This window comes from Tasmannia lanceolata, unplaced genomic scaffold (genome assembly GCF_043159265.1).
Source record: "Tasmannia lanceolata isolate RefF3 unplaced genomic scaffold, GAP_Taslan_0.1 ptg000037l, whole genome shotgun sequence".
NCBI lineage: Eukaryota > Viridiplantae > Streptophyta > Magnoliopsida > Canellales > Winteraceae > Tasmannia > Tasmannia lanceolata.
Genome location: NW_027518714.1, coordinates 11,182,292 through 11,196,781, shown reverse-complemented (window position 1 = coordinate 11,196,781; position 14,490 = coordinate 11,182,292). Strand labels below are relative to the sequence as shown.

Here is a 14,490-nt window from a genome sequence, read left to right as displayed (position 1 = left end):
TTCACGTAGAAATGTGAAAAGATTATTATCCTTGATTGTTCTGGACGCGATAAGAGCTATGTTATGATTTTCTCACATTTCTTTTGGTCGATGCTGCTTCGGGATGTCACCGGATACATTGAATGGTGTTATATTTGCCAAAAGTTAAAAGGTTGAACCACAAATGCAGTTTTGTACACTCCTCTCCCACTGCCTACTGCTCCATGGTTAAACGTGATCATGGATTTCGTTCTTGGACTTCCTCATACACAAAGGGAGTTGATTCTGTCATGGTCGTGGTTGATAGATTCCCTAAGATGGCACATTTCATTGGGTGCCACAAGGCTGTGGATGCATCCAACATGACGAATTTATGTTTCAAAGAGGTGGTTCATCTCCATGTTGTACCCAAATCTATCACTTCAGATCGAGATCCCAAGTTTATGACACTTTTGGAGGACCCTTTGTAAACTCATGGGTACCAAGGTGTGTTTCAGTAGTGCATATCACCCCCAAACAAATGAATAAACCGAGATAGTCAATCAAAGTCTAAGTAACTTGCTACGTTGCTTAGTAGGAGACAAGCCAAAACATTGGGATTTAGTGCTTTCTTAGGCAGAGTTTGCATATAATAGCCCGCTTAATCGCACGAGTCACCGTACCCCAGTCGAGGTAGTGTATAGAATCAATCTGACTATTGCGCTTGATCTTGCTCCTATCCCTAATCCGCGGAAGATATGCTAAAGCGGAGAAAATGGCTAACCATATCAAATCAATACGCGAGCAGGAACAACTTCAGATCGAAAAGAGCAATGCAAAATATAAAAGTTCAGCTGATTTACATCGACAAGAGATGGTATTTGATGTCAGTGATTACGTCGGCACACTTCTTTCCCAAGAAGCACTACCCGGCAAAAGAACATAGCAAGTTTAGCCCCAGAAAGATGGGTCCTTGCGAGATTATTGAAAAAAAATCAATGACAAAGCCTATTGCCTGAGATTGCCAGGTCACTTGAATACTTCAAATGTTTTCAATATCAAGGATCTTAACGCATAGAAAGGCGATTCATCAAACGAAGAGAAGGAAAACTGGAGGTCGAGTTTCCTTCAGGAGGGGACGAATGATGTTGGAGCATATGGTCATTTGATCGACCATTATATGTAGTGGATAGATCACCCAAAGAGGACCCTCAAGTAATTCCAATTTAATGGCTCCCACATGTTCACATGGCCTTCCATCTTCATTAGTCTTTTTTCATTATTAGTATGTCGCATGGATGACAGTGTGCTTGCTAATACTAGAACCAAGATTTGGCAACAAGTAGTTGAAATCCCTCTTATGTTGGAAAAGCTGCTGTTATGGAAGTGCACATGAAGAGGCATGTTGCTGTTATGTAAAAGATGGCAAAGGCAACTACACGAAACGATTTTGAGCTTTAGTTTTATAGGCTAGCTAGTTTCTGTATTGTTTTTGTCTTTCCTTATTGTGAAGGATTCTTTCTTGTTTTGATGTTTTGCTAGAATAGAATCCTATTACCATCATGCATTGTAAGGAGGGGGATGGAAGACTGAATTTTTTGAGTTTACAAAATTGAAAAGTGTGTTTTCACGAAGAGTGTTTTGCGTCCAAACATTGGAGTTTCCTCCAAAGCCGTGTAGAGTGTTTGTCAACCTCCACAAACATCCTAGCTTTTCTTTGTGCGAATTTCGCTATCATTAGTGTAGTTGGTCAGTGTTCTACGTCATCGGGGGCGTGGCGGGCGTACAAATGCAAAAGTTACATGATATAAAATGAATCGGAAAAGCCCAAGAAAGAGAGGTAAACAGAGAGATAATGCAAAATAAGTGCTTCCTAAAGAATCACTAACATTCAGAACATAAATGCACTTAACAAACAATATAGAGGAAAAAAAATAGGCTCAGGAGAGAAATAAAGATGGGTTATCCAATTTGAAAAAAAAAAAAAACCTAGGTCAGTTTCGTCAAGGACTGAAACTGTGAAAGAAAACCACAAGTGAAAAAATAACACCAATCCTCAGAAAATCCAAAGGTGTTACTACAACAGATGCAAGGGGGCAGCGCAAACATAGAAACTCAAAACAGTGGCCCCACCAAATTTTCTAATTTTAAATTGAAAGTCCAAATCTTAAAAGAAAAAAATATATATAATTACTGGAGCCATAAGGTAGAAACATCGTCTCCACCAAAAATTCATATTTTAAATTGAGAATCCCTTCAGAAACCTCAAGAGGGGAAAAATAATCACTAGAATGCAAAAAAATAGCATAAAATATAACCTCACAATATCATCTCTGTGATTCCAAAAGAGCTTACAAACACAAGGGGATAAAAATAGCAACCAAAAAATCATTAAACCGAGAGACCAGATGCATGCAGGGATCGAAACCAAAAGGCATAAATAGATTTTGAAATTCATCAAATGTTACACAGAGACCAATCAACCTACCCTAGAAAATCAAATCAAGGGAAGCTTTCTCACTAGGACTGAAAAAGGCAAAAAAATAAGAATAGAACGTAGATTATTGAATGAATTGCAGATAAAATAATGAAATCCGAAGAAGAACGAGAAGAAAAAATAGTACAACTATCTGAAATTGAGGATCGAGCATGGAACGTACCGTTGAGATTTTTCTAGGGTTTGAAATGAGGGACGAGACGAGGCAAAACGAGAGACTTCGAAACAGATCGCCTCTCGTAAAGAGAGCCCTTCTAGAAAGAGTAAAAAGAAGGAAAAAGAGATTCGTTGGTATTTATAGAGAGTGGGATTCGTTAGGATCTTATCGGTATTTAAATATTTCACTGGGCATTTTAGGAATCTTAAAAGTTTTAGTAAAATAAAATGTGGCTGTAGGTCGGTTTTAGGTGATTAGGAAGTAGTTTTCAGTTAGGATATCGGTTGTGGGTGTGGGAAATCATAGTGAAATATCTTTCGTATTATTCTAGTAAATTACTGTGAAGGCCTTGGAACTTTGCTAATATGCAGAACATGTCCCGAGATCCTGGTTTTGAATAATTTGGTAAACAGTGGATAAATGGGATCCAAGAATAACTATCGTGGATTTTCTGTAAACCTAGCAGCACGTAGACCTGGCAAAAAGTGACCCGGACTCGCGGGTCCACCCGGCCCGCCCGTAAATTTACGGGTCCGGGTCACCTATTGGTGATCCGTTAGAAATTGACCCGCGGGTCCACCCGGCCTGTCAAAAGTGGGCCGGGTCGGGTGGACCCGCGGGTGCCCGTAGAAAAGTGCAAAAGACGGTTTTTTTCTTATAATTGTCATATTGTCATACTTTTTTCCGTAGTTTTCTCGGTAATTGTCATATTTTATATGTAATTTTTTTACTTTTGACCTTTTTGCGGTAACTTTTCATTTCAAACTTACAAATTCTGAGAATCTTTCAAAAATCCCTAATGATTACTTCTCTTTATTCTCTTTATTGCTAGCCACCTTTGCCCCAGACCGTACTTCACCCAATCTTTGCAGCAAAGGAGGGGCTACAAGCCGAAAAATAGCCCAGGAGAAGGTGGCTAGCAAATCCCTAAATAAAAAAAAACTCTTAAAAAATACGTCAAAAATCCGGGTGACCCGCGAGTCGACCCGGCCCGTACGGGCCGGGTGCGGGTCCAATGTCAATGACCCGTAGAATTTTCCGGGTCACTTTGACCCGGACCCGTACGGGCCGGGTCAAATCCGGCCCGGCCCGCCCGTTTGCCAGGTCTAGCAGCACGGTATGAGGTGCACTTGTATAAGACGGGTCCCATGTTTGATTGATATGGAGTGTGTGGGGGTGGTGGGCCCATGTTGATGCTGAAATTCGGACTCGAGCCCCAAGAAAACACGGTGGATGAGCTTCGCTACTTAGAATGACCTGTGAGCACGGAGAGCTCATTAGAGGGCCTGCAGTTTGGACTCCGGTGGGATCCTCCGACACTCAAGCCAGAATGGAGCACCAAATAGGATGAACTAAGAACTTAGATCGGAAAGAGCTTAAGGAGGGATTTGATGTAATGCCCCGGATTTTTTGGAAATACCAACTCAGTGCGTAGAAGAATATTACATCATCTTTCTCAAAAACTTTCATTATTCCCAAGATCTCAAATACAACAACTACGTTTAGAGGGTTTACAGAAATTAGGTCTAACTTATTACATCTTAATTCAAGACATAGTTGATACATATTTAAAACATATTTGTCCTTTAGAACAGTTCTGGATTCAACACTAGCATTCCTCATCTTTCATCTATACTTCACCTGGGGGTTGGAACAATAAAACAAGGAAAAAAAAAGGGATGAGCTCAAATAGCCCAGTAGGGTATAAACAACAAGTGATGTAGAATTGTCAAGCTCATAAGAACATGATATTTTGTAGATAGGACATCTCACATTATAAACATGGAAAGAAAGAATAAGCACAACATATTTTCCAAACGTATAGAGAAAACTTACAGAACTTGATATCAAGAATTATATATAGAATTATATATATAGACTTCATTAAGCATAGATGCTTTCATTCATAGCCATATCTCGGCCCATTCATAGCCATACCTCGGCTCATAATCCTCTAGATTTACACTCTCTAGAGTCGTCTTTACCCACGTGCACATAGAGGACTATAACGCGTCCACCCGTCATCATATCATAACTCAGTCCATATTCAGAATTAGGGTATCACAAGATAAACTCTAAACATAAACATATCTCACGGAAACAAGTTTCGAGGATACAAAATAGAATTATAGCTTTATCAGTAAAATCATTTATCTGAAATGAATGGGGTCAGAAAGAAAGGATCCCCCTTAGATTCTCATCAGTTGTGGATCTTAGAAGGATAGAAACTCTTATAGCAATTGCGTATAAAGAGAATCAAAGAATATGAAATATTCACATCCAGTATATCAAAAGAGAATCAATGGAGAAAACTCTTACATATAGCAAAAGAGAATCAATGGAAGAAAACCCTTACATATAGCAAAAGAGAATCAATGGAAGAAAACACTTACATATAGCAAAAAAAGAATCAATGGAAGAAAACCCTTACATATAGCAAAAGAGAATCAATGGAAGAAAACCCTTACATATAGCAAAAGAGAATTAATGGAAGAAAATCCTTACATATAGTAAAAGAGAATCAATGGAAGAAAACCCTTACATATAGCAAAAGAGAATCAATGGAAGAAAACCCTTACATATAGTAAAAGAGAATCAATGGAAGAAAACCCTTACATATAATTTTCCGGTCACAGGTTTGTTTGAGCTTACACCTTGGAGTGGATAACCTGTAAATATATTCTAATTTTATCAAATTCATGTTTTAAGGCAGTGTCATTTCTGTCCAGGTAATGTCCATCTATGTCCAAAATAATGTTTCCTGTGTTCAGTGTTCTTTCTATTAAATTTTTAAGATCATGGGGCCCAGCATGCACTATTCATATGGACCCCACATGTTACTATTCATGTGGACCCCACAGGTTACTATGCTCAGCAGTTCATCATTCTTTGATTTAGTTTATTTCTTGGCTACTATGCTCAGCAGTTCGCCTTTCTTTGATTAAAGTTTACTTTACGGTTACTATGCTAGCATTTCACCGTTCAAATAAGATGGGCTACTATGCTCAGCAGTTCGCCTTTCTTTGATTAAAGTTTACTTTACGGTTACTATGCTAGCATTTCACCGTTCAAATAAGATTATAAAACTTGCATAATCTATAGCGAGTTATCGTCTCTTATGCATGCTTTATCCTAATATTTGCATAGGTGGTAGAACCAACCATATTACCCATAATAAATACTTTAACTATCTATATGAAAGACTTACCTTGGTAGTGATGAAGTGAATTTCCTTTTCCTTCTCCTCTCTCTCTTTTTCCCTCTCTCTCTTACTCTTTCTTCTCTCTCGTTCTCTTTTCTCTCTCGTTCTCTTTTCTCTTCTTCTTCTCTTCCTCTATTTATAGGTATTTTTTTTCAACTACAGTCTTAAATTCACAACTACTCTCTTAAATGCTTTTACAAAAATATAGGAATAGTAAAGGTATAAATAAATAAATAGTAAAGGTTGCTTGAATAGTAAAAGAATGATTAATATTATTTTCGTCGGTGAAGTGCAACTACTCATTAATGATAGTAGTTGTGGAGTGACCTGCTTAACCAATGAGTTAATGAAAGTGGTTGCGGTGTGTCCTTTTGCTAGCGTTGGGTCCCGCTATTTGTGGGTCCTGCTTGTTGTGGGTCCCACTGGTGGTAGGACCAGCTTGTGTGGCGCCCGCTGATGTGGGACCCGCTTGTGAATAGTACTCGGTGGGTCCTACTGTGAATAGTAATTTTGAATAGTTTATCTCAACAGTGAACTTGCATAGTATTTCTGCATAGTAATCTTACGTAGTATTTCTGCATAGTAATCTTGCATAGTGACTATTGTGAATAGTAATTATGAATAGTGACTATTGGTAATTTTTAATATGTATAAGTATCTACTCATTTTTAGTTGACATCTGGGGCGGTGGTTTAGTGGTAGGAAGCCGTTCAATCCTTGCTCAGCGTTGGGTTCGAATAGTGTACGTCCCATTATGCCAGATGTCCTCATGCCCGATTAACTCGGGGAAAAATGAGTAATGGCCGATGATTACCCACCTATGAGGCCATTTTTATTTATTTGTATATATATATATATATATATATATTTTACTGGTTATTACATTTAAGATGTAGAGCATCTACTTGCCAAAGACTATGAGCAATTTTGCATACAGGTGGAGACCTTTATTTTTATTTTTATTTTTATTTTTGGCTACTCTTGTGTAATAAAGCATGTGCTAGAGTATGTAATAGTCTACTGGGAGTATTTTTGTCCTTGTATTAGCTAGGATCAGTGTAAAAAGGGGGATGTATTTTCATTTTTGGAGGACTTTTCGAAATTGAAAATATTATGGAATTGTCTTTGACCTTCTTACCTGAAATTGTCTGTAGATCATTGTTGGATGCAAGGATTTAGAAAATTACTAGAATTTGGTAAGCCCTTTGCCCCCACAACTGGAGTATAATGCCAAATTTCATCTCTATCTCGCTTGTTGTTGAGATTCAATTTTGCATCCATCAATTACTTTCAATATGATTGAAGTTCAGAGAATTCTACTTGTTCTTACATTCTCCTAATTGAATAAAGGGCAATGTGATTCTGTTTTGAATGCACAAAGAAGTGTATGGGCATCTGAATGTAGCTAGAACCATAGGTTTGAGCTGAATTGGACGGAGCACGGTCCATGACCGAGGAAGAGATACCCCTCAGCTGTCATTTTAATGTTCCCGTGTTGAATTGATTCTATTTTTTTTATTTTTATTTTTGCAATGGTGAAATTTTATTAATAATAATAGCCTCAATCAAGGTAATTGAGGAGCCAACATAGAACATACAAAAGAAGGGAAAGAAAACAAACAAATACAAAGTCACCTCAAGGGGGTAGGAAGTCGAAAACCTCTAATGCCCTTCTAGCCACACTTTCACGGGCTAGATGATACACATCTCCATTCGCCAACCTCCTAACATGATTAAAAATTTAAAACGAACCCAGTGTCCCTCTACCCAGTCCATAATCTCATCCATAAGCTCTGAAAATCTCCAAGGGTGAGAAGATCAGTCTTCCATCAATCTAACAACATTGAGAGTCACCCTTAACTATTAGGTTGTCCATCTCTCTGTCTAACACCAATTTTATCCCTAGGTGAATTGCTCTGACTTCCATTTCAATTGAATCCTTGAAACCAATTAGACCTAAGAAGGTCCACTTTATGGTGTTGTTTTCATCTCTTCGATCACCTCCGTTTTCATCTCTTCGATCACCTCCAATTCCCGAAGGCCTCGGATTCCCCAAATTGGGACCATCGAAATTTAACTTTAACAAGCCCAGATCAGGAAGAGACCATGTAGGAGCTATAATTTCCTCGTGATTAATTTTAACCAACCTGTGTTGAATCAATTGAACTTGGTTAATATTCCTCTCCATCACTATTTAAAATAGCAGTTAATTTGCCTTGTCAATTTGAAGACATCTAGCAATCATCACCGTTTCATTATTTTCAAAAGCTTTCATTTGGAGTTGTGAGTAAGTTGGGCTTGGTCCTCCCTCTCATAGACTTATAGGCCCCAACAATTTAGGAAACTTGCCTTCTATGAAGTCCTTGCGATTGGCCAACTTGCCTAAGGAGTCGGTTTTCATATCTTTCCTCACCAACGTTGTCTACTAAGGAACGATTTCTAGGATTAGGGCTCCTGGAAGAGGTGCAAAATGACTCCTGTGCCCTTGATTGCCGCTTTGGTCGTCTAGAGCCTCCGAACACCCACCCAGTGCCATGTGGCAGCCACGTATAGGAGGGCAGATTTTTACCCAACAGGCCGCACCTTGGAAGGCATGTAATTTTGAAAAACAAGCCAATGGTCAAAGCCTTTAAACGGTTTAACCCTGGTTGAATTCAAGGCAGAGAATATGAAGAATGAAGAGTGGGAGGACATTATTTGGCAGACCGTCAACAACATTGCACTCTATATAGAAGATAACAATAACGTCATGAAAAGAGATTCTGGCTAGAATTATTTGAGAGGTCGATATCGTTAAGTGATTGTTGGGATTTGCCTCCTTTCATAGGCATTAAACAACCTCACGTGTGGGGGCTTAACACCGTTTCCTAGCTGACTAGGAAGGTGGTAACCCTTTTCACTATGACAGTATATGATACGCTAAATATTAGAGAATAACAGATCCATCAGATCCATTCAAAATTTCAAATATGACCGTTGGATTGGGTAGGTGGTAGATTAGGCAGTTTGGATAGATTATCAACTAAGCAATATTTAAGCTCTGTTCGTTTGAGATTGTGATACGCTTAGCCGACTATTGGACCGAAATTAAATGTAATTATTGCCAATAATCGGTTTGGATCCTCACCACATGTCGTGACAATCTCAAACGGCCTGGCCTTAGTAGTTAGGATCTCTATCTTTATTACTTTCCTCGATTATGTTTATCTCTTGCTATTTTAATCTCCTTGAGTATTCTATATAAACACTCATTAGAAATTGATTGTATATCATCCAAGATTGATAGAAATCTTCTATTTTATCACTAGATTCGTAACCTCTCTTGAGCAAGAGAAAGGAATATCAAATAATTCATGGATAGCCACGATATGTTCCCTATGGCGATTGGGTTCATGAACAGTACGAGCTTCAAGGTATGAGATACCATTTTGGAGAGACAAGAGTTGGAAGAACCAACTTCTGTATTATTGGAGATTTTTTATGGTGTTTGCGCGTGATGTCCATTAGTTTTTAAAAGTACTGTGGGCTGACTTCATAGGATGATCTAAGCTGTTTATTTGTTGGGCCACCGTAAATTGGTTGTACCCCGAAGCTCATTTCGATAGGATGATCCTAGCCCTCTGATCTGTAGAGGGACTGCACGTTATAGAAACCCCTACAGATCGGAGGGTTAGGATTATCACGCTTTGACCCAAACAAATGAACGGTTTGGATAATCCTGTAAAGTGGGCTATCTGTACATTTTGTTAAAATATTGGACTTCAGCTGCACATGCACCATATAAAATCTCGATATTCTCTAATGTGTTGTGTAGTCTCATGTTTTCTCATTTTGTTATGGCAATCATGGATTTTTTCATGATAAATTAGTTTCCAAGTGGTGAAAAAGGGTAGGGCGAGTGGGAGGAGACTTGAGAGCGCACTAACGGGTAGAGAGGGAGGGTGAGAATTGGCTTAAAAAATCAATCATATTCTGGGTTGAGCTTTTGTTTTTAAGGCTTTTCTCACCCTCTCCTCACTCAATCTCTCTCTTGCGTGTCCCTCTCACACCCAATCTCACCATTGGGTAAGCTAATAATTCAGGGGGGGGGGGGGGGGGGGGGGAATTCATGGTAGCCAGATATGCCCCAAGTGCGTATGCATTTCATCATAAAAGCACAGTACTGTAGCTGTGCGACATGTGTGTGGGCCAGACCGCATAGGTGGTAGGGCCCACATGCATATCATGCAACCAGAGCCCATCCCGGTATGTGTCCCACCATAACACCCTCAAATCATTTCCTGATCCTAAAACCCTTCTTTTGTTTCAAGATAAAAAAAGAGAGAGAAGAAAAATTCTTGAATGCATCAGTTTTGGAGAAAGATACAATCATGGAAGAGCTGACACACCTAAAACAAAGGTCAAGACCAGCGTTCCTTCAATAGACTTAGTCTGTCTACTTGGTTCGCTCAGGCCCCTTTCTTCTTATACTGTAACAACGGATTGCGAGCCCTAAACCAATTGCTAAGTCAAAATTTTGACTTAGGAGAGGATAAGAAGAGCCTAAAAACAAGGAAACAAAACCACCTGATTATGAACCAACTTAAAAAAATGTGGTTTCATGACTAATTTCAACTTCTCTTCATATTTCTAATAGACAGAGATTTTTGACCTTCCATTTGTGAGTATCTACTTCTCACCACCTATGTATTTAGGGATTTGAGAAGGATTTGAATGGTTTTCCAAAATAGAAACCAAGACGGCGCATGATAATGGATTGTGATCGAACATTGTTGTATAGACATTTTTTTTTTTTGATGGGCAAGCTGGGGTTAGGCAGACCCCGACCAGATATATAGATGAAATAGAGAGATTACAAAGGAGGCCCACAGGGGCAACAAAGGCACAAAGCTAAAATGAAAATCAGGGAGGGGCATTGACAGATGCCTCTAGAAGGCTTACAAGGAGCCCAAACATGAAAATAAAATAGAACCATATAAGCAACATTGATGGCCCAATGGGGGACACCTGACAATGATAGAATAATAGAAGATAAAATAGGGGGATGTCATGCAAGGGAATGCGGGGGCCTTTGGACGCGCAGTCTACTTTAGATAGAAAATCTGCCGCCCTATTTGCCTCCTTCCAAACATGGAAATTTGCCAACAAGAGAAGGACGAGAGGGATAAGGAAATCCCTTCCATCACTTGGATCATTTTCCAGGGGCAATCAGATTCCCCTTTGATGATCTTTTCAGCATTAGAAGAATCAGTCTCAACCCAGATATGCTGGAAATTCAGAGCTTCAGCAGTAGATAGGCCAAATGCTATAGCTTCCATCTCAAGACCGTTGATGGAAACAGGCGGACTTTGAACCGAAAATAAAGCACAAGGGAAACCATCATGGTCACGGATAATGCCACCGATAGCAGCCATGTCATCCAAGAGAGAAGCGTCTGAGTTCAGTTTATAGGGATTGACTGGGGGAGGTAACCAGCTACAAGTTCTGATCTGAGGGGGGGCGAGGAACCAATGTGAATCCCAGGTTCGCCGAGATTTCTTTGTTTTGTATCAGATTCAAAGTCAAAAAGCTGAAGGTGAGAAATTCTATTCTTGATGATCGACAGAATATTCCGAAGGGAAAGTTGCTTGTGGGTTATCTTTTGGTTAAAAATCAAAATTGTTCCTCTCAACCTAGATGCAGTAGAATGAGGCTGAAAAGGCAACTTTCATGGCAGTGGTAATTTGAGTTTTCCGTTTAAATTTCGCTAGAATCCATTCTTCTTCAGCAAGAAGGGAGGAAGCAGGCTTCCTTCTATGCCCAAATCGCCAGTGAATAGACCGCCAGATCCAGGAAGAGTAGGAACACTTGAAAAGAAGATCATGAGTTTCCTGCTCTTGGTGACATAACACACATCTAGTATCTCTGCTGTTTCCCAGGAAGTTGAGACGGTCAGTAGTACTAGCTTTCCTTGAAGAGCTTGCCAGGAGATTTGACAATGTCGGGGTATACGCCCAGAGAACCAGAGAGTACCATACCAGCAAGGCCTGCTATACTTACTTCGACAATAGTCTCAGGCACTACTGTAAGCCCAATGGTTTTCTCCCTTGGCACTTCCTTGTTATTTTGATGATTCCAAACACAAGTGATTTTGAGTCACTAGTGTGTTTGATTGTCTTTAGTTGTAGATCCCATTAGTGTGAATTCAAGGAAGCTTGGATCGAGGCCTAGAAGCTTAATTGGAGAGCATTTAGAGTGCCAAAGAATCTTTAGATCCAAGAAGTGAAGGTGACTTGAAGCCAAAATTTAAGAGAAGATTGAACTGCTTTTCAAGTCAATTTAGATTGTACTCCTCTCCTTTGTTTTTAGAGATGTTAAAGGCACTTAACATAGTTTTAAAACAAACTTAGAAAAATGTATTTGAAAATTTAGGACAAAAGCCCAAAGACCAAAGCCCAATACACCAATGTTTTTTTGTATAAAAACAAGTTTTTAAAACCGGACCGGTCGACCGAGGTATCCCGAGCGATCGCGGGATGGTTGCTGGAACTCCACCATCTTCTCGCCAAAAGTGGGCCGGTCGACCGAGGCAAGTCCGGTCGACCGCGGATAGGCTCTTGGAAATCAATGAGCCATCCAGAAAGGTCTTGGCGGTCGACCGCCTTAGGCTCGGCCGACTGCGGATAGGTTTTGGACAAAATTTGGAAATGTCCAGGAGGCTCTCGGCGGGCGACCGCGACTACCTCGGTCGATCACGACGGTTTGAGATTCAAAAATAAAAAAGGAGAGCCGATAAGGACTGGCGACTGCTACACATCGGTCGACCGCCCCCGTCTGGCAATATAGCCGTTGGAGCCTGTGGAACTTGGTTTTTCTTAGCCAGTTATTTACCCTTTTGCCATCAAAAGGTAATATTATTTCTTGGGCTATATATACCTTATCCAAGACCTTCTAAAATATCTTTTTGCATCATTTTGAACATCCAAAAGAGAAAATCAAAGTTGTTTTAGTGCCTCTCTCATCTCTAAGCAAAGAAGTGGATTAGGCTTATATTTGTACATCTTTTATCCATCTCTTATAACCCTCTTGAAGGGATTTTAGTTTTCTTTCTTTAAAGATCATTGTAATTTAGCGAGTGTGCGTGGAGTCGCAGAGCCATCTACACAAGAGCGAGTGTTGGAGACGCGGAGCTTTCTCCGGATTGGCAAGTCTTGCGAGGCGAAGCCACCATCTTTGTAGTTCTATTAATTTTACTCCGTTAAGGGAATCCGTAGTGAAATCACCAAGAAGTCTTGGTGGAGTGGAGTAGGTCCTTGGTAGTGATTGAATCACTATAAATCTCGGGTGCACTCTTTCTATCTCTTTGTGCATTTGTGGTTTGTTTTCATTTATGTTCTTAAGGTTTTAATTTGTCATTTAGTTTTAATTCCGCAATATCTTTGGCAAAGTTTTTGAACCCAATTCACCCCCTCCCCCCTCTTAGGTTGCCATCACCACCGGAATTTCAACTACAGATGGAGAACTGGCTGTTAGAAGTAGGTTTTTAAATGACAGTGTTTTCTGACTTCGAGATGTGAAAAATGCCAGAGTTCAGAATGTTTCCAAGACTATAGGGCGGGGAGAAAAGAAAAGGGGCCCAGCTCCCATTACATCTCAGATCAGCAACAAAAGGATTGTGGGGAATGACTGTGGAAAGCCTCCCATCAGAGGATTGGGAATCAATGGTTCCATTGGGGTGCCAAGGATCTGCCAAAAAGTTGATGTTTTCACCTGATCCAACAACATAGCAAATAAGGTCTTAGGCCGTCTCCCTAGCTTTGAATATACTTCTGGCTACCCAAGAGGCTCTAGATGGCATGGGTATTTGCCAGAAGTTCCTTCCTCTAACATATTTCTTATAGAACCAGTGAATCGAGGGGGTGTTTCTTTTCTGCACCACATGCCAAACAAGCTTAAGCTTGAGCTGAGATGCATTTAGACCTGGCAAACGGGTACCCATGCCAAACGGGCATGGGTCAAAATGACCCGAAAAAATTTACGGGTCACGAATCTTAGACCCACACCCGGCCCGTACCGACCCGCAGGTCACCCGGTTTTCTGACATATTTTTTGTTATTTTTCCCTGTTTTTATGCCCACACAGCCACACTATAATAAGATGATCCAAACCATTCATGTGATGGGCAATAACATAAATATAGAAATTCATCCCAATGAGAACACAGAGGAGAAATCACCACAAAGAAAAATAGGGTTACAAAAGCAATGAAAACCCCAATTGAATTCTTCAACAAATGCCTAATACTTGAAGGAAAAATAAAAAAAAAACCAAAACCTAATTCTTGAAAATCCATAAACAATCAAGAACTCATGGGAAGAAATAAAAATGGAAACTCAGAAGCAGCAATATAAGAAAACAAAAACCTAATTCTTGAAAATCACCAAACAATCAAGAACACATAAGCGCAAATAAAATTGGAGACTCAGAATCAGAAACATTTAAAAAAGAAAACATAATTCTTGAAAATCCCCAAACAATCAATGTAACATATCAACCATGAAAGCATCAATCAAGAACGTATCAAGAACACATGCGAGCAAATAAAAATAGAAACGCATAATCAGACAGATAAAAAAAAACCTAATAAGATTTCAGAAAAAAATAAAACCCTAATCAGAGAAACCCCAAATAAAAACC

General features: G+C 39.6%; 1 protein-coding gene across 2 annotated transcripts in view; it reads right to left on the bottom strand.

Annotated features, from left to right (window-relative positions):
- The window catches only part of LOC143861944 (protein CHROMATIN REMODELING 20-like), a 58,373-nt gene extending 55,633 nt beyond the window's left edge, over positions 1–2,740 (bottom strand). For both annotated transcript variants that reach the window (XM_077372912.1, XM_077372913.1), the window contains exon 1: positions 2,619–2,740. The gene's annotated coding sequence lies outside the window, so the exon portion shown is untranslated. The remainder of the gene's footprint in view (positions 1–2,618) is intronic.
- Positions 2,741–14,490: the final 11,750 nt, after the last annotated feature.